The sequence below is a fragment of the Schistocerca gregaria genome, unplaced genomic scaffold, assembly GCF_023897955.1.
Source record: "Schistocerca gregaria isolate iqSchGreg1 unplaced genomic scaffold, iqSchGreg1.2 ptg000077l, whole genome shotgun sequence".
Taxonomy (NCBI): Eukaryota; Metazoa; Arthropoda; class Insecta; order Orthoptera; family Acrididae; genus Schistocerca; species Schistocerca gregaria.
Window position 1 is genome coordinate 3,025,430 of NW_026061710.1, and position 23,712 is coordinate 3,049,141.

Sequence of the window (23,712 nt, forward strand, 5' to 3'; positions counted from 1 at the left end):
GGAAAGTTCGCATGGTGACTGTTGTATTCAATCCAGATGCAATTTCTGTGTTTCATCAACACTCTGATACTCCACAGATTACAGAATGCCTCCAGATGTGCATCGGAAACTACTACTGGTCTTCCAGGGAACGATCAAATCGATGACTGTTTGAGACATTACTCCCATGGAAGAAAAAGCGCATGGTGACTGTTGTATTCAATCCCGATGCAATTTCTGTGTTTCATCAACACTCGAATAGTCCAGACATTACAGAATGCCTCCAGATGTGTGTCGGAAACTACTACTAGTCTTCCAGGGAACGATTAAAGCGTAGAGTGTTTGAGACATTACTCCCATGAAGGAAAGTGTGCGTGGTGAATGTTGTATTCTATCCCGTTGCAATTTCTGTGTTTCATCAACACTCTGATAGTCCACAGATTACAGAATGCCTCCAGATGTGCATCGGAAAGTACTACTGGTCTTCCTCGGAACGATCAAAGCGTAGACTGTTAGAGACATTACTCCCATAGAGGAAAGGGCGCATGGTGACTGTTGTATACAATCCCGATGCAAATGTTGTGTTTCATCAACACTCTGATAGTCCACAGATTACAGAATGCCACCAGATGTGCATTGGAAACTACTACTGGGCTTCCAGGGAACGATCAAACCGTAGATTGTTTGAGACATGACTTCCATGAAGGAAAGTGAGCATGGTGACTGTTGTATTCAATCCCGATGCAATTTCTGTGTTTCATCAACACTCTGATAGACCACAGTTACAGAATGCCTCCAGATGTGCATCGGAAAGTACCACTGGGCTTCCAGGGAACTATCAAAGCGTAGACTGTTAGAGACATTATTCCCATGGAGGAAAGTGCGCATGGTGACTGTTGTATTCAATCCCGATGCAATTTCTGTGCTTCATCAACACTCTGATAGTCCACAGTTTACGGAAAGTCTCCAGATGTGCATCGGAAAGTACTACTGGTCTTACAGGGAACGATCAAAGCTTAGACTGTTTGAGACATTACTCCTGTGGAGGAATGTGCGCATGGTGACTGTTGAGTTCAATCCCGATGCAATTTCTGTGTTTCATCAACACTCTGACAGTCTACAGATTACAGAATACCACCTGATGTGCATCGGAAACTACTACTGGTCTTTCAGGGAACGATCAAAGCGTAGACTCTTAGAGACATTACTCCCGTGGAGGAAAGTGCGCATGGTGACTGTTGTATTCAATCCCGATGCAATTTCTGTGTTTCACAACACTCTGATAGTCCACAGATTACAGAATGCCTCCAGATGTTCATCGGAAACTACTACTGGTCTCCTAGGGAACGATCAAAGCGTAGACTGTTTGAGACATTACTGCCGTGGATGAAAGTTCGCATGGTGACTGTTGTATTGTATCCCGATGCAATTTCTGTGTTTCATCAACACTCTGATAGTCCACAGATTACAGTATGCATCCAGATGTGCATCGGAAAGTACTACTGGTCTTCCAGGGAGTGATCAAAGCGTAGACTGCTAGAGACATTACTCCCATGGACGAAAGTGCGCATAGTGACTGTTGTATTCAATCCCGATGCAATATCTGTGTTTCATCAACACTCTGATAGTCCACAGATTACAGAAAGCATCCAGATGTGCATCTGTAACTACTACTGGTCTTCCAGGAAACGATCAAAGCGTAGGCTGTTAGAGTCATTACTCCCATGGAGGGAAGTGCGCATGGTGACTGTTGTATTCAATCCCGATGCAATATCTGTGTTTCATCAACACTCTGACAATCTACAGATTACAGAATGCCACCACATGTGCATTGGAAACTACTACTGGCCTTCCAGGGAACGATCAAAGCGTAGACTATTTGAGACATTACTCCCATGGAAGAAACTGCACATGGAGACTGTTTTATTCAATACCGTTGCAATTTCTGTGTTTCATCAACACTTTGATAGTCCACAGTTACAGAATGCCTCCAGATGTGCATCGGAAAGTACTACTGGGCTTCCAGGGAACTATCAAAGCGTAGACTGTTAGAGACATTACTCCCATGGAGGAAAGTGCGCATGGTGACTGTTGTATTTAATCCCGATGCAATTTCTGTGTTTCATCAACACTCTGATAGTCCACAGATTACAGAATGCCTCCAGATGTGCATCGGAAACTACTACTGGGCTTCCAGAGAACGATCAAAGCGTAGAGTGTTTGAGACATTACTTCCATGAAGGAAAGTGAGCATGGTGACTGTTGTATTCAATCCTGATGCAATTTCTGTGTTTCATCAACACTCTGATAGTCCACAGTTACAGGATGTCTCCAGATGTGCATCGGAAAGTACTACTGGGCTTCCAGGGAACTATCTAAGCGTAGACTGTTAGATACATTACTCCCATGGAGGAAAGTGCGCATGGTGATTGTTGTATTCAATCCCGATGCAATTTCTGTGTTTTATCAACACTCTGATAGTCTACAGATTACAGAATGCCACCAGATGTGCATCGGAAACTACTACTGGTCTTTCAGGGAACGATCACAGCCTAGACTGTTAGAGACATTACTCCCGTGGAGGAAAGTGCGCATGGTGACTGTTGTATTCAATCCCGATGCCATTTCTGTGTTTCACAACACTCTGATAATCCACAGATTACAGAATGCCACCAGATGTGCATCTTAAACTACTACTGGTCTTCCAGGGAACGATCAAAGCGGAGACTGTTTGAGAATTACTCCCATGGAGGAAAGTGCGCATGGTGACCGTTGTATTCAATCCCGATGCAATTTCTGTGTCTCATCAACACTCTGATACTCCACAGATTACAGAATGCCTCCAGATGTGCATCGGAAAGTACTACTGGGCTTCCAGGGAAGGATCAAAGCGTAGAGTGTTTGAGACATTACTCCCATAAAGGAAAGTGAGCATGGTGAATGTTGTATTCAATCCCGATGCAATTTCTGTGTTTCATCAACACTCTGGTAGTCCACAGATTACAGTATGCATCCAGATGTGCATCGGAAAGTACTACTGGTCTTCCAAGGAACGATCAAAGCGTAGACTGCTAGAGTCATTACTCCCATGGACGAAAGTGCGCATGGTGACTGCTGTATTCAATCCCGATGCAGTATCTGTGTTTCATCAACACTCTGATAGTCCACAGATTACAGAAAGAATCCAGACGTGCATCTGTAACTACTACTGGTCTTCCAGTTAACGATCAAAGTGTAGGCTGTTAGAGTCATTACTCCCATGGAAGGAAGTGCCCATGTAGACTGTTGTATTCAATCCCGATGCAATATCTGTGTTTCATCAACACTCTCATAGTCCACAGATTACAGAAAGCTTCCAGATGTGCATCTGTAACTACTACTGGTCTTCCAGGGAACGAGCAAAGAGTAGACTGTTTGAGACATTACTCCCGTGGAGGAAAGTGCGCATGGTGACTGTTGTATTCAATCCCGATGCAATTTCTGTGTTTCATCAACACTCTGATAGTCCACAGATTACAGAATGCCACCAGATGTGCATCGGAAACTACTACTGGTCTACCAGGGAACGATCAAAGCGGAGACTGTTTGAGACATTAGTCCCATGGAAGAAAGTGCGCATGGTGACTGTTGTATTCAATCCCGATGCAATTTCTGTGTTTCATCAACACTCGGATAGTCCACAGATTACAGAATGCCTCCAGATGTGCATCGGAAAGTACTACTGGTCTTCCAGGGAACGATCAAAGCGTAGACTGTTAGAGACATTACTCCCATTTAGGAAAGTGAGCATGGTGACTGTTGTATTCAATCCCGATGCAATTTCTGTGTTTCATCAACACTCTGATAGTCCACAGTTACAGAATGCCTCCAGATGTGCATCGGAAAGTACTACTGGTCTTCCAGGGAACGATCAAAGCGTAGACTGTTAGAGACATTAGTCCCATGGAGGAAACTGCGCATGGTGACTGCTGTGTTCAATCCCGATGCCAGTTCTGTGTTACATCAACACTCTGATAGTCCACAGATTACAGATTGCCTCCAGATGTGCATCGGAAACTACTACTAGTCTTCCAGGGAACGATCAAAGAGTAGACTTTTTGATACATTACTCCCATGGAGGAAAGTGCTCATGGTGACTGTTGCATTCAATCCCGATGCAATTTCTGTGCTTCATCAACACTCTGATAGTCCAAAGTTTACGGAAAGTCTCCAGATGTGCATCGGAAAGTACTACTGGTCTTCCAGTGAACGATCAAAGCGTAGACTGCTAGAGACATTACTCCCATGGACGAAAGTGCGCATGGTGACTGCTGTATTCAATCCCAATGCAATATCTGTGTTTCATCAACACTCTGATAGTCCACAGATTACAGAAAGCATCCAGACGTGCATCTGTAACTACTACTGGGCTTCCAGGGAACTATCAAAGCGTAGACTGTTAGAGACATTACTCCCATGGAGGAAAGTGCGCATGGTGACTGTTGTATTCAATCCCGGTGCAATTTCTGTGTTTCATCAACACTCTGATAGTCCACAGATTACAGTATGCATCCAGATGAGCATCGGAAAGTACTACTGGTCTTCCAGGGAACGATCAAAGCGTAGACTGCTAGAGACATTACTCCCATGGACGAAAGTGCGCATGGTGACTGCTGTATTCAATCCCGATGCAATTTCTGTGTTACATCAACACTCTGATAGTCCACAGATTACAGATTGCCTCCAGATGTGCGTCGGAAACTACTACTCGTCTTCCAGGGAACGATCAAAGAGTAGACTTTTTGAGACATTACTCCCATGGAGGAAAGTGCGCATGGTGACTGTTGTATTCAATCCCGATGCAATTTCTGTGCTTCATCAACACTCTGATAGTCCAAAGTTTTCGGAAAGTCTCCAGATGTGCAACGGAAAGTACTACTGGTCTTCCAGGGAACGATCAAAGCGTAGACTGTTAGAGACATTACTCCCATGGAGGAAAGTGCGCATGGTGACTGTTGTATTCTATCCCGACGCAATTTCTGTGTTTCATCAACACTCTGATAGTCCACAGATTACAGAATGCCTCCAGATGTGCATCGGAAACTACTACTGGTCTTCCATCGAACGATCAAAACGTAAATTCTTTGAGACATTACTCCCATTGAGGGAAGTGCGCATGGTGACTGTTGTATTCAATCCCGATGCAATTTCTGTGTTTCATCAACACTCTGATACTCCACAGATTACAGAATGCGTCCAGATGTTCATCGGAAACTACTACTGGTCTTCCAGTGAACGATCAAATCGTAGACTGTTTGAGACATTACTTCCATGAAGGAAAGTGAGCATGGTGACTGTTGTATTCAATCCCGATGCAATTTCTGTGTTTCATCAACACTCTGATAGTCCACAGTTACAGAATGCCTCCAGATGTGCATCGGAAAGTACTACTAAGCTTCCAGGGAACTATCAAAGCGTAGACTGTTAGAGACATTACTCCCATGGAGGAAAGTGCGCATGGTGACTCTTGTATTCAATCCCGATGCAATTTCTGTGTTTCATCAACACTCTGATAGTCCACAGATTACAGAATGCCACCAGATGTGCATTGGAAACTACTACTGGTCTTCCAGGGAACGATCAAAGCGGAGACTGTTTGAGATTTACTCCTATGGAGGAAAGTTCGCATGGTGACTGTTGTATTCAATCCCGATGCAATTTATGTGTTTCATCAACACTCTGATACTCCACAGATTACAGAATGCCTCCAGATGTGCATCGGAAACTACTACTGGACTTCCAGGGAATGATCAAATCGTAGACTGTTTGAGACATTACTCCCATGGAAGAAAGTGCGCATGGTGACTGTTGTATTCAATCCCGATGCAATTTCTGTGCTTCATCAACACTCGGATAGTCAACAGATTACAGAATGCCTCCAGATGTGCATCGGAAAGTACTACTGGTCTTCCATCGAACGATCAAAACGTAAATTCTTTGAAACATTACTCCCATTGAGGGAAGTGCGCATGGTGACTGTTGTATTCAATCCCGATGCAATTTCTGTGTTTCATCAACACTCTGATAGTCCACAGTTACAGAATGCCTCCAGATGTGCATCGGAAAGTACTACTGGTCTTCCAGGGAACGATCAAAGCGTAGACTGTTAGAGACATTAGTCCCATGGAGGAAACTGCGCATGGTGACTGCTGTGTTCAATCCCGATGCAATTTCTGTGTTACATCAACACTCTGATAGTCCACAGATTACAGAAAGCATCCAGACGTGCATCTGTAACTACTACTGGGCTTCCAGGGAACTATCAAAGCGTAGACTGTTAGAGACATTACTCCCATGGACGAAAGTGCGCATGGTGACTGCTGTATTCAATCCCAATGCAATATCTGTGTTTCATCAACACTCTGATACTCCACAGATTAAAGAATGCGTCCAGATGTGCATCGGAAACTACTACTGGTCTTCCAGTGAACGATCAAAGCGTAGACTGCTAGAGACATTACTCCCATGGACGAAAGTGCGCATGGTGACTGCTGTATTCAATCCCAATGCAATATCTGTGTTTCATCAACACTCTGATAGTCCACAGATTACAGAAAGCATCCAGACGTGCATCTGTAACTACTACTCGGCTTCCAGGGAACTATCAAAGCGTAGACTGTTAGAGACATTACTCCCATGGAGGAAAGTGCGAATGGTGACTGTTGTATTCAATCCCGGTGCAATTTCTGTGTTTCATCAACACTCTGATAGTCCACAGATTACAGTATGCATCCAGATGTGCATCGGAAAGTACTACTGGTCTTCCAGGGAACGATCAAAGCGTAGACTGCTAGAGACATTACTCCCATGGACGAAAGTGCGCATGGTGACTGCTGTATTCAATCCCGATGCAATTTCTGTGTTTCATCAACACTCTGATAGTCGACAGATTTTAGAAAGCATCCAGACGTGCATCTGTAACTACTACTGGTCTTACAGGGAACGATCAAAGAATAGGCTCTTAGAGTCATTACTCCCATGGAGGGAAGTGCGCATGGTGACCGTTGTATTCAATCCCGATGCAATATCTGTGTTTCATCAACACTCTCATAGTCCACAGATTACAGAAAGCATCCAGATGTGCATCTGTAACTACTACTGGTCTTCCAGGGAACGATCAAAGAGTAGACTGTTTGAGATATTACTCCCGTGGAGGAAAGTGAACATGGTGAATGTTGTATTCAATCCCGATGCAATTTCTGTGTTTCATCAACACTCTGATAGTCCACAGATTACAGAATGCCTCCAGATGTGCATCGGAAAGTACTACTGGTCTCCCTCGGAACGATCAAAGCGTAGACTGTTAGAGACATTACTCCCATGGAGGAAAGTGCGCATGGTGACTGTTGTATACAATCCCGATGCAATTTCTGTGTTTCATCAACACTCTGATAGTCCACAGATAACAGAATGCCTCCAGATGTGCATCGGAAACTACTACTGGGCTTCCAGGGAACGATCAAAGCGTAGAGTGTTTGAGACATTACTTCCATGAAGGAAAGTGAGCATGGTGACTGTTGTATTCAATCCCGATTCAATTTCTGTGTTTCATCAACACTTTGATAGTCCACAGTTACAGAATGCCTCCAGATGTGCATCGGAAAGTACTACTGGGCTTCCAGGGAACTATCAAAGCGTAGACTGTTAGAGACATTACTCCCATGGAGGAAAGTGCGCATGGTGACTGTTGTATTTAATCCCGATGTAATTTCTGTGTTTCATCAACACTCTGATAGTCCACAGATTACAGAATGCCTCCAGATGTGCATCGGAAACTACTACTGGGCTTCCAGGGAACGATCAAATCGTAGACTGGTTGAGACATTACTCCCATGGAAGAAAGTGCGCATGGTGACTGTTGTATTCAATCCCGAAGCAATTTCTGTGTTTCATCAACACTCTGATAGTCCACAGATTACAGAATGCCTCCAGACGTGCATCGGAAACTACTACTGGGCTTCCAGGGGACGATCAAAGCGTAGAGTGTTTGAGACATTACTCCCATGAAGGAAAGTGAGCATGGTGACTGTTGTATTCAATCCCGAGGCAATTTGTGTGTTTCATCAACACACTGATAGTCCACAGATTACAGAATGCCTCCAGATGTGCATCGGAAAGTACTACTGGTCTTCCTCGGAACGATCAAAGCGTAGACTGTTAGAGACATTACTCCCATGGAGGAAAGTGCGCATGGTGACTGTTGTATACAATCCCGATGCAATATCTGTGTTTCATCAACACTCTGATAGTCCACAGTTTACAGAATGCCACCAGATGTGCATTGGAAACTACTACTGGTCTTAGAGGGAACGATCAAAGCGGAAACTGTTTGAGAATTACTCCCATGGAGGAAAGTGCGCATGGTGACTGTTGTATTCAATCCCGATGCAATTTCTGTGCTTCATCAACAATCTGATAGTCCACAGTCTACGGAAAGTCTCCAGATGTGCATCGGAAAGTACTACTGGTCTTACAGGGAACGATCAAAGCGTAGACTGTTTGAGACATTACTCCCGTGGAGGAAAGTGCGCATGGTGACTGTTGTATTCAATCCCGATGCAATTTCTGTGTTTCATCAACACTCTGACAGTCTACAGATTACAGAATGCCACCAGATGTGCGTCGGAAACTACTACTGGTCTTTCAGGGAACGATCACAGCCTAGACTGTTAGAGACATTACTCCCGTGGAGGAAAGTGCGCATGGTGACTGTTGTATTCAATCCCGATGCCATTTCTGTGTTTCACAACAGTCTGATAATCCACAGATAACAGAATGCCACCAGATGTGCATCTTAAACTACTACTGGTCTTCCAGGGAACGATCAAAGCGGAGACTGTTTGAGAATTACTCCCATGGAGGAAAGTTCGCATGGTGACTGTTGTATTCTATCCCGATGCAATTACTGTGTCTCATCAACACTCTGATACTCCACAGATTACAGAATGCCTCCAGATGTGCTTCAGAAAGTACTACTGGGCTTCCAGGGAACGATCAAAGCGTAGAGTGTTTGAGACATTACTCCCATAAAGGAAAGTGAGCATGGTGAATGTTGTATTCAATCCTGATGCAATTTCTGTGTTTCATCAACACTCTGATAGTCCACAGATTACAGTATGCATCCAGATGTGCATCGGAAAGTACTACTGGTCTTCCAGGGAACGATCGAAGCGTAGACTGCTAGAGACATTACTCCCGTGGACGAAAGTGCGCATGGTGACTGCTGTATTCAATCCCGATGCAATATCTGTGTTTCATCAACACTCTCATAGTCCACAGATTACAGAAAGCATCCAGACGTGCATCTGTAACTACTACTGGTCTTCCAGGGAACGATCAAAGCGTAGGCTGTTAGAGTCATTACTCCCGTGGAGGGAAGTTCGCATGGTGACTGTTGTATTCAATCCCGATGCAATATCTGTGTTTCATCAACACTCTCATAGTCCACAGATTACAGAAAGCATCCAGATGTGCATCTGTAACTACTACTGGTCTTCCAGGGAACGAGCAAAGAGTAGACTGTTTGAGACATTACTCCCGTGGAGGAAAGTGCGCATGGTGACTGTTGTGTTCATCCCGATGCAATTTCTGTGTTTCATCAACACTCTGATGGTCCACAGATTACAGAATGCCACCAGATGTGCATCGGAAACTACTACTGGTCTTCCAGGGAACGATCAAAGCGGAGACTGTTTGAGAATTACTCCCATGGAGGAAAGTACGCATGGTGACTGTTGTATTCAATCCCGATGCAATTTCTGTGTTTCATCAACACTCTGATACTCCACAGATTACAGAATGCCTCCAGATGTGCATCGGAAACTACTACTGTTCTTCCAGGGAACGATCAAATCGTAGACTGGTTGAGACATTACTCCCATGGAAGAAAGTGCGCATGGTGACTGTTGTATTCAATCCCGATGTAATTTCTGTGTTTCATCAACACTCTCATAGTCCACAGATTACCGAAAGCATCCAGATGTGCATCTGTAACTACTACTGGTCTTCCAGGGAACGATCAAAAAGTAGACTGTTTGAGACATTACTCCCGTGGAGGAAAGTGCGCATGGTGACTCTTGTATTCAATCCCGATGCAATATCTGTGTTTCATCAACACTCTGATAGTCTACAGATTACAGAATGCCACCAGATGTGCATCGGGAACTACTACTGGTCTTCCAGGGAACGATCAAAGCGTAGACTGTTTGAGACATTACTCCCGTGGAGGTAGGTGCGCATGGTGACTGTTGTATTCAATCCCGATGCAATTTCTGTGTTTCATCAACACTCTGATAGTCCACAGATTACAGAATGCCACCAGATGTGCATCGGAAACTACTACTGGTCTTCCAGGGAACGATCAAAGCGGAGACTGTTTGAGAATTACTCCCATGGAGGAAAGTTCGCATGGTGACTGTTGTATTCAATCCCGATGCAATTTCTGTGTTTCATCAACACTCTGATACTCCTTAGATTACAGAATGCCTCCAGATGTGCATCGGAAACTACTACTGGTCTTCCAGGGAACGATCAATTCGTAGACTGTTTGAGACATTACTCCCATGGAAGAAAGTGCGCATGGTGACTGTTGTATTCAATCCCGATGCAATTTCTGTGTCTCATCAACACTCGGATAGTCCACAGATTACAGAATGCCACCAGATGTGCATCGGGAACTACTACTGGTCTTCCAGGGAACGATCAAAGCGTAGACTGTTTGAGACATTACTCCCGTGGAGGTAGGTGCGCATGGTGACTGTTGTATTTAATCCCGATGCAATTCCTGTGTTTCATCAACACTCTGATAGTCCACAGATTACAGAATGCCTCCAGATGTGCATCGGAAAGTACTACTGGTCTTCCAGGGAACGATCAGAGCGTAGACTGTTAGAGACATTACTCCCATTTAGGAAAGTGAGCATGGTGACTGTTGTATTCAATCCCGATGCAATTTCTGTGTTTCATCAACACTCTGATAGTCCACAGTTACAGAATGCCTCCAGATGTGCATCGGAAAGTACTACTGGTCTTCCAGGGAACGATCAAAGCGTAGACTGTTAGAGACATTACTCCCATGGAGGAAACTGCGCATGGTGACTGCTGTATTCAATCCCGATGCAATTTCTGTGTTACATCAACACTCTGATAGTCCACAGATTACAGATTGCCTCCAGATGTGCATCGGAAACTACTACTCGTCTTCCAGGGAACGAACAAAGAGTAGGCTTTTTGAGACATTACTCCCATGGAGGAAAGTGCGCATGGTGACTGTTGTATTCAATCCCGATGCAATTTCTGTGCTTCATCAACACTCTGATAGTCCAAAGTTTACGGAAAGTCTCCAGATGTGCATCGGAAAGTACTACTGGTCTTCCAGGGAACGATCAAAGCGTAGACTGTTAGAGACATTACTCCTATGGAGGAAAGTGCGCATGGTGACTGTTGTATTCTATCCCGATGCAATTTCTGTGTTTCATCAACACTCTGATAGTCCACAGATTACAGAATGCCTCCAGATGTGCATCGGAAACTACTACTGGTCTTCCATCGAACAATCAAAACGTAAATTCTTTGAGACATTACTCCCATTGAGGGATGTGCGCATGGCGACTGTTGTATTCAATCCCGATGCAATTTCTTTGTTTCATCAATACTCTGATACTCCACAGATTACAGAATGCGTCCAGATATGCATCGGAAACTACTACTGGCCTTCCAGTGAACGATCAAATCGTAGACTGTTTGAAACATTACTTCCATGAAGGAAAGTGAGCATGGTGACTGTTGTATTCAATCCCGATGCAATTTCTGTGTTTCATCAACACTCTGATAGTCCACAGTTACAGAATGCATCCAGATGTGCATCGGAAAGTACTACTGGTCTTCCAGGGAACGATCAAAGCGTAGGCTGTTAGAGTCATTACTCCCATGGAGGGAAGTGCACATGGTGACTGTTGTATTCAATCCCGATGCAATATCTGTGTTTCATCAACACTCTCATAGTCCACAGATTACAGAAAGCATCCAGATGTGCATCTGTAACTACTACTGGTCTTCCAGGGAACGATCAAAGAGTAGACTGTTTGAGACATTACTCCCGTGGAGGAAAGTGCGCATGGTGACTGTTGTATTCAATCCCGATGCAATTTCTGTGTTTCATCAACACTCTGATAGTCCACAGATTACAGAATGCCACCAGATGTGCATCGGAAACTACTACTGGTCTTCCAGCGAACGATCAAAGCGGAGACTGTTTGAGAATTACTCCCATGGAGGAAAGTTCGCATGATGACTGTTGTATTCAATCCCGATGCAATTTCTGTGTTTCATCAACACCCTGATACTCCACAGATTACAGAATGCCACCAGATCTGCATCGGAAACTACTACTGGTCTTCCAGGGAACGATCAAAGCGGAGACTGTTTGAGAATTACTCCCATGGAGGAAAGTTCGCATGGTGACTGTTGTATTCAATCCCGATGCAATTTCTGTGTTTCATCAACACTCTGATACTCCTTAGATTACATAATGCCTCCAGATGTGCATCGGAAACTACTACTGGTCTTCCAGGGAACGATCAAATCGTAGACTGTTTGAGACATTACTCCCATGGAAGAAAGTGCGCATGGTGACTGTTGTATTCAATCCCGATGCAATTTCTGTGTTTCATCAACACTCTGATAGTCCACAGATTACAGTGTGCCTCCAGATGTGCATCGGAAACTACTACTGGTCTTCCATCGAACGATCAAAGCGTAAACTCTTTGAGACATTACTCCCATTGAGGGAAGTTTGCATGGTGACTGTTGTATTCAATCCCGATGCAATTTCTTTGTTTCATCAACACTCTGATACTCCACAGATTACAGAATGCGTCCAGATGTGCATCGGAAACTACTACTGGGCTTCAAGGGAACGATCAAAGCGTAGACTGTTTGAGAGATTACTTCCATGAAGGAATGTGAGCATGGTGACTGTTGTATTCAATCCCAATGCAATTTCTGTGTTTCATCAACACTCTGATAGTCCACAGTTACAGAATGCCTCCAGATGTGCATCGGAAAGTACTACTGGGCTTCCATTGAACTATCAAAGCGTAGACTGTTAGAGACATTACTCCCATGGAGGAAAGTGCGCATGGTGACTGTTGTATTCTATCCCGATGCAATTTCTGTGTTTCATCAACACTCTGATAGTCCACAGATTACAGAATGCCTCCAGATGTGCATCGGAAACTACTACTGGTCTTCCATCGAACAATCAAAACGTAAATTCTTTGAGACATTACTCCCATTGAGGGATGTGCGCATGGTGACTGTTGTATTCAATCCCGATGCAATTTCTGTGTTTCATCAATACTCTGATACTCCACAGATTACAGAATGCGTCCAGATGTGCATCGGAAACTACTACTGGTCTTCCAGTGAACGATCAAATCGTAGACTGTTTGAGACATTACTTCCATGAAGGAAATTGAGCATGGTGACTGTTGTATTCAATCCCGATGCAATTTCTGTGTTTCATCAACACTCTGATAGTCCACAATTACAGAATGCATCCAGATGTGCATCGGAAAGTACTACTGGTCTTCCAGGGAACGATCAAAGCGTAGACTGCTAGAGACATTACTCCCATGGACGAAAGTGCGCAAGGTGACTGCTGTATTCAATCCCGATGCAATATCTGTGTTTCATCAACACTCTGATAGTCCACAGATTACAGAAAGCATCCAGACGTGCATCTGTAACTACTACTGGTCTTCCAGGGAACGATCAAAGCGTAGGCTGTTAGAGTCATTACTCCCATGGAGGGAAGTGCACATGGTGACTGTTGTATTCAATCCCGATGCAATATCTGTGTTTCATCAACACTCTCATAGTCCACAGATTACAGAAAGCATCCAGATGTGCATCTGTAATTACTACTGGTCTTCCAGGGAACGATCAAAGAGTAGACTGTTTGAGACATTACTCCCGTGGAGGAAAGTGCGCATGGTGACTGTTGTATTCAATCCCGATGCAATTTCTGTGTTTCATCAACACTCTGATAGTCCACAGATTACAGAATGCCACCAGATGTGCATCGGAAACTACTACTGTTCTTCCAGCGAACGATCAAAGCGGAGACTGTTTGAGAATTACTCCCATGGAGGAAAGTTCGCATGGTGACTGTTGTATTCAATCCCGATGCAATTTCTGTGTTTCATCAACACTCTGATACTCCACAGATTACAGAATGCCACCAGATCTCCATCGGAAACTACTACTGGTCTTCCAGGGAACGATCAAAGCGGAGGCTGTTTGAGAATTACTCCCATGGAGGAAAGTTCGCATGGTGACTGTTGTATTCAATCCCGATGCAATTTCTGTGTTTCATCAACACTCTGATACTCCTTAGATTACATAATGCCTCCAGATGTGCATCGGAAACTACTACTGGTCTTCCAGGGAACGATCAAATCGTAGACTGTTTGAGACATTACTCCCATGGAAGAAAGTGCGCATGGTGACTGTTGCATTCAATCCCGATGCAATTTCTGTGTTTCATCAACACTCTGATAGTCCACAGATTACAGTGTGCCTCCAGATGTGCATCGGAAACTACTACTGGTCTTCCATCGAACGATCAAAGCGTAAACTCTTTGAGACATTACTCCCATTGAGGGAAGTTTACATGGTGACTGTTGTATTCAATCCCGATGCAATATCTGTGTTTCATCAACACTCTGATAGTCCACAATTTACAGAAAGCATCCAGACGTGCATCTGTAGCTACTACTGGTCTTCCAGGGAACGATCAAAGCGTAGGCTGTTAGAGTCATTACTCCCATGGAGGGAAGTGCGCATGGTGACTGTTTGTATTCAATCCCGATGCAATATCTGTGTTTCATCAACACTCTGATAGTCCACAGATTACAGAAAGCATCTAAATGTGCATCTGTAACTACTACTGGTCTTCCAGGGAACGATCAAAGAGTAGACTGTTTGAGACATTACTCCCGTGGAGGAAAGTGCGCATGGTGACTGTTGTATTCAATCCCGATGCAATTTCTGTGTTTCATCAACACTCGATTGTCCACAGATTACAGAATGCCACCAGATGTGCATTGGAAACTACTACTGGTCTTCCAGGGAACGATCAAAGCGGAAACTGTTTGAGAATTACTCCCATGGAGGAAAGTGCGCATGGTGACTGTTGTATTCTATCCCGATGCAATTTCTGTGTTTCATCAACACTCTGATAGTCCACAAATTACGGAAAGCCTCCAGATGAGCATCGGAAACTACTACTGCTCTTCCAGGGAACGATCGAAGCGCAGACTGTTAGAGACATTACTCCCATGGAGGAAAGTGCGCATGGTGACTGTTGTATTCAATCCCGATGCAATTTCTGTGTTTCATCAACACTCTGATAGTCCACAGATTACAGAATGCCACCAGATGTGCGTCGGAAACTACTACTGGTCTTCCAGGGAACGATCAAAGCGGATACTGTTCGAGAATTACTCCCATGGAGGAAAGTTCGCATGGTGACTGTTGTATTCAATCCCGATGCAATTTCAGTGTTTCATCAACACTCTGATAGTCCACATATTACAGAATGCCTCCAGATGTGCATCGGAGTCTACTACTGGTCTTCCAGGGAACAATCAAATCGTAGACTGATTGAGATATTACTCCCATGGAAGAAAGTGCGCATGGTGACTGTTGTATTCAATCCCGATGCAATTTCTGTGTTTCATCAACACCTTGATAGTCCACAGATTACAGAAAGCATCCAGATGTGCATTGGAAACTACTACTGGTCTTCCAGGGAACGATCAAAGCGGAAACTGTTTGAGAATTACTCCCATGGAGGAAAGTGCGCATGGTGACTGTTGTATTCAATCCCGATGCTATTTCTGTGCTCCATCAACACTCTGATAGTCCACAGTTTACGGAAAGTCTCCAGATGTGCATCGGAAAGTACTACTGGTCTTACAGGGAACGATCAAAGCGTAGACTGTTTGAGACATTACTCCCGTGGAGGAAAGTGCGCATGGTGACTGTTGTATTCAATCCCGATGCAATTTCTGTGTTTCATCAACACTCTGACAGTCTACAGATTACAGAATGCCACCAGATGTGCATCGGAAACTACTACTGGTCTTTCAGGGAACGATCAAAGGGTAGACTGTTAGAGACATTACTCCCGTGGAGGAAAGTGCGCATGGTGACTGTTGTATTCAATCCCGGTGCAATTTCTGTGTTTCACAACACTCTGATAGTTAACAGATTACAGAATGCCTCCAGATGTTCATCGGAAACTACTACTGGTCTCCCAGGGAACGATCAAAGCGTAGACTGTTTGAGACATTACTGCCGTGGAGGAAAGTTCGCATGGTGACTGTTGTATTCTATCCCGATGCAATTTCTGTGTTTCATCAACACTCTGATAGTCCACAAATTACGGAAAGCCTCCAGATGAGCATCGGAAAGTACTACTGGTCTTCCAGGGAACGATCGAAGCGTGGACTGTTAATGACATTACTCCCATGGAGGAAAGTGCGCATGGTGACTGTTGTATTCAATCCCGATGCAATTTCTGTGTTTCATCAGCACTCTGATAGTCCACAGATTACAGAATGCCTCCAGATGTGCATCGGAAACTACTACTGGTCTTCCAGGGTACGATCAAAGAGTAGACTGTTTAAGACATTACTCCCATGGAGGAAAGTGCGCATGGTGACTGTTGTATTCAATCCCGATGCAATTTCTGTGCCTCATCAACACTCTGATAGTCCACAGTTCACGGAAAGTCTCCAGAAGTGCATTGGAAAGTACTACTGGTCTTACAGGTAACGATCAAAGCGTAGACTGTTTGAGACATTACTCCCGTGGAGGAAAGTGCGCATGGTGACTGTTGTATTCAATCCCGATGCAATTTCTGTGTTTCACAACACTCTGATAGTCCACAGTTTACAGAATGCCTCCAGATGTTCATCGGAAACTACTACTGGTCTCCCAGGGAACGATCAAAGCGTTGACTGTTTGGGACATTACTGCCGTGGAGGAAAGTTCGCATGGTGACTGTTGTATTCTATCCCGATGCAATTTCTGTGATTCATCAACACTCTGATAGTCCACAAATTACGGAAAGCCTTCAGATGAGCATCGGAAACTACTACTGGTCTTCCAGGGAACGATCGAAGCGTAGACTGTTAGAGACATTACTATCATGGAGGAAAGTGCGCATGGTGACTGTTGTATTCAATCCCGATGCAATTTCTGTGTTTCATCAACACTCTGATACTCCACAGATTACAGAATGCCTCCAGATGTGCATCGGAGTCTACTACTGGTCTTCCAGGGAACAATCAAATCGTAGACTGATTGAGATATTACTCCCATGGAAGAAAGTGCGCATGGTGACTGTTGTATTCAATCCCGATGCAATCTCTGTGTTTCACAACACTCTGATAGTCCACAGATTACAGAATGCCTCCAGATGTTCATCGGACACTACTACTGGTCTCCCAGGGAACGATCAAAGCGTAGACTGTTTGAGACATTACTGCCGTGGAGGAAAGTTCGCATGGTGACTGTTGTATTCAATCCCGATGCAATTTCTGTGTTTCATCATCACTCTGATTGTCCACAGATTACAGAATGCCACCAGATGTGCATCGGAAACTACTACTGGTCTTCCGGGGAACGATCAAAGAGTAGACGGTTTGGGACATTACTCCTGTGGAGGTAGTTGCGCATGGTGACTGTTGTATTCAATCCCGATGCAATTTCTGTGTTTCATCAACACTCTGATAGTCCACAGGTTACAGAATGCCACCAGATGTGCATTGGAAACTACTACTGGGCTTCCAGGGAACGATCAAAGCGTAGAGTGTTTGAGACATGACTTCCATGAAGGAAAGTGAGCATGGTGACTGTTGTATTCAATCCCGATGCAATTTCTGTGTTTCACAACACTCTGATAGTCCACAGATTACAGAATGCCTCCAGATGTTCATCGGACACTACTACTGGTCTCCCAGGGAACGATCAAAGCGTAGACTGTTTGAGACATTACTGCCGTGGAGGAAAGTTCGCATGGTGACTGTTGTATTCTATCCCGATGAAATTTCTGTGTTTCATCAACACTCTGATAGTCCACAAATTACGGAAAGCCTCCAGATGTGCATCGGAAACTACTACTGGTCTTCCAGGGAACGATCGAAGCGTAGACTGTTAGAGACATTACTCCCATGGAGGAAAGTGCGCAAGGTGACTGTTGTATTCAATCCCGATGCAATTTCTGTGTTTCATCATCACTCTGATAGTCCACAGATTACAGAATGCCACCAGATGTGGATCGGAAACTACTACTGGTCTTCCGGGGAACGATCAAAGAGTAGACGGTTTGGGACATTACTCCTGTGGAGTTAGTTGCGCATGGTGACTGTTGTATTCAATCCCGATGCAATTTCTGTGTTTCATCAACACTCTGATAGTCCACAGGTTACAGAATGCCACCAGATGTGCATTGGAAACTACTACTGGTCTTCCAGGAAACGATCAAAGCGGAAACCTTTTGAGAATTACTCCCATGGAGGAAAGTTCGCATGGTGACTGTTGTATTCAATCCAGATGCAATTTCTGTGTTTCATCAACACTCTGATACTCCACAGATTACAGAATGCCTCCAGATGTGCATCGGAAACTACTACTGGTCTTCCAGGGAACGATCAAATCGATGACTGTTTGAGACATTACTCCCATGGAAGAAAAAGCGCATGGTGACTGTTGTATTCAATCCCGATGCAATTTCTGTGTTTCATCAACACTCGAATAGTCCAGACATTACAGAATGCCTCCAGATGTGTGTCGGAAACTACTACTAGTCTTCCAGGGAACGATTAAAGCGTAGAGTGTTTGAGACATTACTCCCATGAAGGAAAGTGTGCGTGGTGAATGTTGTATTCTATCCCGTTGCAATTTCTGTGTTTCATCAACACTCTGATAGTCCACAGATTACAGAATGCCTCCAGATGTGCATCGGAAAGTACTACTGGTCTTCCTCGGAACGATCAAAGCGTAGACTGTTAGAGACATTACTCCCATAGAGGAAAGGGCGCATGGTGACTGTTGTATACAATCCCGATGCAAATGTTGTGTTTCATCAACACTCTGATAGTCCACAGATTACAGAATGCCACCAGATGTGCATTGGAAACTACTACTGGGCTTCCAGGGAACGATCAAACCGTAGATTGTTTGAGACATGACTTCCATGAAGGAAAGTGAGCATGGTGACTGTTGTATTCAATCCCGATGCAATTTCTGTGTTTCATCAACACTCTGATAGACCACAGTTACAGAATGCCTCCAGATGTGCATCGGAAAGTACCACTGGGCTTCCAGGGAACTATCAAAGCGTAGACTGTTAGAGACATTATTCCCATGGAGGAAAGTGCGCATGGTGACTGTTGTATTCAATCCCGATGCAATTTCTGTGCTTCATCAACACTCTGATAGTCCACAGTTTACGGAAAGTCTCCAGATGTGCATCGGAAAGTACTACTGGTCTTACAGGGAACGATCAAAGCTTAGACTGTTTGAGACATTACTCCTGTGGAGGAATGTGCGCATGGTGACTGTTGAGTTCAATCCCGATGCAATTTCTGTGTTTCATCAACACTCTGACAGTCTACAGATTACAGAATACCACCTGATGTGCATCGGAAACTACTACTGGTCTTTCAGGGAACGATCAAAGCGTAGACTCTTAGAGACATTACTCCCGTGGAGGAAAGTGCGCATGGTGACTGTTGTATTCAATCCCGATGCAATTTCTGTGTTTCACAACACTCTGATAGTCCACAGATTACAGAATGCCTCCAGATGTTCATCGGAAACTACTACTGGTCTCCTAGGGAACGATCAAAGCGTAGACTGTTTGAGACATTACTGCCGTGGATGAAAGTTCGCATGGTGACTGTTGTATTGTATCCCGATGCAATTTCTGTGTTTCATCAACACTCTGATAGTCCACAGATTACAGTATGCATCCAGATGTGCATCGGAAAGTACTACTGGTCTTCCAGGGAGTGATCAAAGCGTAGACTGCTAGAGACATTACTCCCATGGACGAAAGTGCGCATAGTGACTGTTGTATTCAATCCCGATGCAATATCTGTGTTTCATCAACACTCTGATAGTCCACAGATTACAGAAAGCATCCAGATGTGCATCTGTAACTACTACTGGTCTTCCAGGAAACGATCAAAGCGTAGGCTGTTAGAGTCATTACTCCCATGGAGGGAAGTGCGCATGGTGACTGTTGTATTCAATCCCGATGCAATATCTGTGTTTCATCAACACTCTGACAATCTACAGATTACAGAATGCCACCACATGTGCATTGGAAACTACTACTGGCCTTCCAGGGAACGATCAAAGCGTAGACTATTTGAGACATTACTCCCATGGAAGAAACTGCACATGGAGACTGTTTTATTCAATACCGTTGCAATTTCTGTGTTTCATCAACACTTTGATAGTCCACAGTTACAGAATGCCTCCAGATGTGCATCGGAAAGTACTACTGGGCTTCCAGGGAACTATCAAAGCGTAGACTGTTAGAGACATTACTCCCATGGAGGAAAGTGCGCATGGTGACTGTTGTATTTAATCCCGATGCAATTTCTGTGTTTCATCAACACTCTGATAGTCCACAGATTACAGAATGCCTCCAGATGTGCATCGGAAACTACTACTGGGCTTCCAGAGAACGATCAAAGCGTAGAGTGTTTGAGACATTACTTCCATGAAGGAAAGTGAGCATGGTGACTGTTGTATTCAATCCTGATGCAATTTCTGTGTTTCATCAACACTCTGATAGTCCACAGTTACAGGATGTCTCCAGATGTGCATCGGAAAGTACTACTGGGCTTCCAGGGAACTATCTAAGCGTAGACTGTTAGATACATTACTCCCATGGAGGAAAGTGCGCATGGTGATTGTTGTATTCAATCCCGATGCAATTTCTGTGTTTTATCAACACTCTGATAGTCTACAGATTACAGAATGCCACCAGATGTGCATCGGAAACTACTACTGGTCTTTCAGGGAACGATCACAGCCTAGACTGTTAGAGACATTACTCCCGTGGAGGAAAGTGCGCATGGTGACTGTTGTATTCAATCCCGATGCCATTTCTGTGTTTCACAACACTCTGATAATCCACAGATTACAGAATGCCACCAGATGTGCATCTTAAACTACTACTGGTCTTCCAGGGAACGATCAAAGCGGAGACTGTTTGAGAATTACTCCCATGGAGGAAAGTGCGCATGGTGACCGTTGTATTCAATCCCGATGCAATTTCTGTGTCTCATCAACACTCTGATACTCCACAGATTACAGAATGCCTCCAGATGTGCATCGGAAAGTACTACTGGGCTTCCAGGGAAGGATCAAAGCGTAGAGTGTTTGAGACATTACTCCCATAAAGGAAAGTGAGCATGGTGAATGTTGTATTCAATCCCGATGCAATTTCTGTGTTTCATCAACACTCTGGTAGTCCACAGATTACAGTATGCATCCAGATGTGCATCGGAAAGTACTACTGGTCTTCCAAGGAACGATCAAAGCGTAGACTGCTAGAGTCATTACTCCCATGGACGAAAGTGCGCATGGTGACTGCTGTATTCAATCCCGATGCAGTATCTGTGTTTCATCAACACTCTGATAGTCCACAGATTACAGAAAGAATCCAGACGTGCATCTGTAACTACTACTGGTCTTCCAGTTAACGATCAAAGTGTAGGCTGTTAGAGTCATTACTCCCATGGAAGGAAGTGCCCATGTAGACTGTTGTATTCAATCCCGATGCAATATCTGTGTTTCATCAACACTCTCATAGTCCACAGATTACAGAAAGCTTCCAGATGTGCATCTGTAACTACTACTGGTCTTCCAGGGAACGAGCAAAGAGTAGACTGTTTGAGACATTACTCCCGTGGAGGAAAGTGCGCATGGTGACTGTTGTATTCAATCCCGATGCAATTTCTGTGTTTCATCAACACTCTGATAGTCCACAGATTACAGAATGCCACCAGATGTGCATCGGAAACTACTACTGGTCTACCAGGGAACGATCAAAGCGGAGACTGTTTGAGACATTAGTCCCATGGAAGAAAGTGCGCATGGTGACTGTTGTATTCAATCCCGATGCAATTTCTGTGTTTCATCAACACTCGGATAGTCCACAGATTACAGAATGCCTCCAGATGTGCATCGGAAAGTACTACTGGTCTTCCAGGGAACGATCAAAGCGTAGACTGTTAGAGACATTACTCCCATTTAGGAAAGTGAGCATGGTGACTGTTGTATTCAATCCCGATGCAATTTCTGTGTTTCATCAACACTCTGATAGTCCACAGTTACAGAATGCCTCCAGATGTGCATCGGAAAGTACTACTGGTCTTCCAGGGAACGATCAAAGCGTAGACTGTTAGAGACATTAGTCCCATGGAGGAAACTGCGCATGGTGACTGCTGTGTTCAATCCCGATGCCAGTTCTGTGTTACATCAACACTCTGATAGTCCACAGATTACAGATTGCCTCCAGATGTGCATCGGAAACTACTACTAGTCTTCCAGGGAACGATCAAAGAGTAGACTTTTTGATACATTACTCCCATGGAGGAAAGTGCTCATGGTGACTGTTGCATTCAATCCCGATGCAATTTCTGTGCTTCATCAACACTCTGATAGTCCAAAGTTTACGGAAAGTCTCCAGATGTGCATCGGAAAGTACTACTGGTCTTCCAGTGAACGATCAAAGCGTAGACTGCCAGAGACATTACTCCCATGGACGAAAGTGCGCATGGTGACTGCTGTATTCAATCCCAATGCAATATCTGTGTTTCATCAACACTCTGATAGTCCACAGATTACAGAAAGCATCCAGACGTGCATCTGTAACTACTACTGGGCTTCCAGGGAACTATCAAAGCGTAGACTGTTAGAGACATTACTCCCATGGAGGAAAGTGCGCATGGTGACTGTTGTATTCAATCCCGGTGCAATTTCTGTGTTTCATCAACACTCTGATAGTCCACAGATTACAGTATGCATCCAGATGAGCATCGGAAAGTACTACTGGTCTTCCAGGGAACGATCAAAGCGTAGACTGCTAGAGACATTACTCCCATGGACGAAAGTGCGCATGGTGACTGCTGTATTCAATCCCGATGCAATTTCTGTGTTACATCAACACTCTGATAGTCCACAGATTACAGATTGCCTCCAGATGTGCGTCGGAAACTACTACTCGTCTTCCAGGGAACGATCAAAGAGTAGACTTTTTGAGACATTACTCCCATGGAGGAAAGTGCGCATGGTGACTGTTGTATTCAATCCCGATGCAATTTCTGTGCTTCATCAACACTCTGATAGTCCAAAGTTTTCGGAAAGTCTCCAGATGTGCAACGGAAAGTACTACTGGTCTTCCAGGGAACGATCAAAGCGTAGACTGTTAGAGACATTACTCCCATGGAGGAAAGTGCGCATGGTGACTGTTGTATTCTATCCCGACGCAATTTCTGTGTTTCATCAACACTCTGATAGTCCACAGATTACAGAATGCCTCCAGATGTGCATCGGAAACTACTACTGGTCTTCCATCGAACGATCAAAACGTAAATTCTTTGA